Below are 2,380 nucleotides of genomic sequence, written 5' to 3'. Positions count from 1 at the left end.
GGGCTATGTAGGAGAGATCGTCCTGTGGTAATTATACAATATCTGGCACTCAAAAGCTGCCGTCCTGATTTCCTCGTAATGGTATTTTCCAAGATCTTATCCTTGGCTTGTATGTTCTGGCTTTTCATTTGCTCGTTCTGTCTCTCCTTCTCTTTATTTTCGCCCCTTACCTTTTGGGATTTATGTAGACCTCTTTCTGCTTTTACCATTTTGAGTAATGAGACTTGGTCTTCAGCCCTCGATTTAAAAAAAAGGATTCTGGAGTTTCAAAGTTTCGGTGTTCAACAGAAGTCCGCAAAGATTAATGCGACATTCGCCTGGATGTAAACAAAGTGATAAAATATATTTTTGTAGCTTTCGCATTTAATAAAAGAAAGGTTAGTACAGAGATTCGTCTCTTGTGCGCAATATTTAATTGATAAAGGGGAATTACTTTTTATAATGTCTCTGAGACATTTTATTATACTGTTTCAATACTTTGAGGTTTTCAGCATAATCTAAATTAAGACTTTCAGTCACTTTTTATGTACATGCAAAGTGCAGTGCACCGCACTTCTAAAATGGTGTCTAAATAAAGTGCATGAATGAAATTCGACTCGACAATCACAATAAGAACGTAAAGATGTACATGGAACTATAAATACCACAATGCAAAGATGCTGAGTTTCCCAGCTCACACCGTCTGATCAGTGGTTAGAGAAATTCCTACTTTTTATCCGAGCTCGTGTCCCCAACGGAACTTTCGCTCTCCAGTTTAAAAGGCACTGGTCTCGATCTTATTCAGGGCAACTGAAGATACAGTGACTTTTTTCTCGAGACTGTGATGGCAAAAGGAGATGGAAATCGGCCTCCTTAACAAACGTTGAAGTTGGATTTCAGTCGGTGTATCCAGATTAATGCTCTATGTATTGCTTCTCCAGATAAACGAAGCTAGGCGGTTTTGTTTGAATAGTTGTGGGACTGTATACTGTTACCAAAGAGCGACCACATGTATAAAAGCAGACAAGGAAATCATCCACATTTGTTTATTGGATGAGTTGACGGATTCAAACGAGTCGACAGATTCAAACGAGTCGACGGATTCAATATCAAACACTACTTACCTGGCAAAGGAGAATATCAAGTTTAAAAGCTTCACACAGTTCGATGCGTTGTTCAGTAGGTCATCAACCACAGCAACTAATCTGAAGATTATACGAGGACAGGCGGCGACGAAAAGGCAAATAATGCAACTCAAATCCTTATGATGGAATAATGAATAAAATATAAAAAGGAAAAGTTTCTCGGTAGGGTATGTACGAAACAATTACTTGATGACAGTTGAATATACAACTGTATAATGTTAGGGAAACGTTCAGAGATGAGACCAATAAACGTATCTAAAAGAAACATATTAATCACCACCCACCCACGGTGTGGAAACAAAGAGTGGAAATTGATCATGACAAAGGGCAGTTAGATATGGCAGCTTTGAAGAATCACCAGAGATTTCGTTCACCGGCACGAGAAGTGCGTGTTTCGAACGCAATCAAAACCAACCTGCATAGATCACATTAGGTTACCAGGATCCAGCAGCCACATGTATTTACTGCCAAAGTTAATGCAATGCTCTAACACTGCCAATTTCTACTGTGAGCTGCGGTAATCTGGTAAGGCCTCGTATCATAACAGTAGTCTTAGTCGCTAATGTTCAAGCATGTTCAAGCTACTAACGTTAGCATATTCGTGTATTCCCAGATCTCACATATACGCCTGTGTGAATGTGTAACTGTATCCAGAATTAAATGGATGTCGACATTCCTTTTACGAAATATCGCGCTTTCCTTCGGTGTTCAAATAATATAGCTTAGTTTAGCGGTTCCTTTTCACGAGGAAAATATCATTATCTTATACTAAATAACGCCAGGGATATTACGGTAGTATTATCCATATTTTAATGCCAGTTGGGGATACTCTTGTAAACAGTCGAAACTACGCAAGTTCATGGGGTTGAGGATAACAAAGAAGAAACTCACGGGCGCAATATTCCCCCTGAGATAACTTTCTTTCAGAGCACGTGGATTTCAGTCTAGTGCTGTCGTGCTTTCTAGTCAATTTGTGCCGGCATGACACGGCGCCGCTTTCCTTTCGTCCTCTGCAATTTATCTTTAAGTTTAGTTATTAAAGGTGTATGCTCATCCACAAAATGTTGAACAGCTGTTGTCTGTCTTCAACATCTATACTTTTTTTTAGTGTAGGATTACTGTTTGTTTGTTTTTTGTTTTATTGTTATAGAGGTACTGTACTCACTGTGAGTAAGATTAAACCTACCTTACTACGCTTTTAGATCGAAGAAGAAGCAAAGGCAGGAAAAAAACAGTATGTTTTCGTCTCGAAGCGG

The sequence above is a fragment of the Penaeus japonicus genome, unplaced genomic scaffold (genome assembly GCF_977035675.1).
Source record: "Penaeus japonicus unplaced genomic scaffold, GWHDUDI00000001_assembly GWHDUDI00000024, whole genome shotgun sequence".
NCBI classification, from domain to species: Eukaryota; Metazoa; Arthropoda; class Malacostraca; order Decapoda; family Penaeidae; genus Penaeus; species Penaeus japonicus.
Note: the sequence above shows the minus strand (reverse complement) of the source record.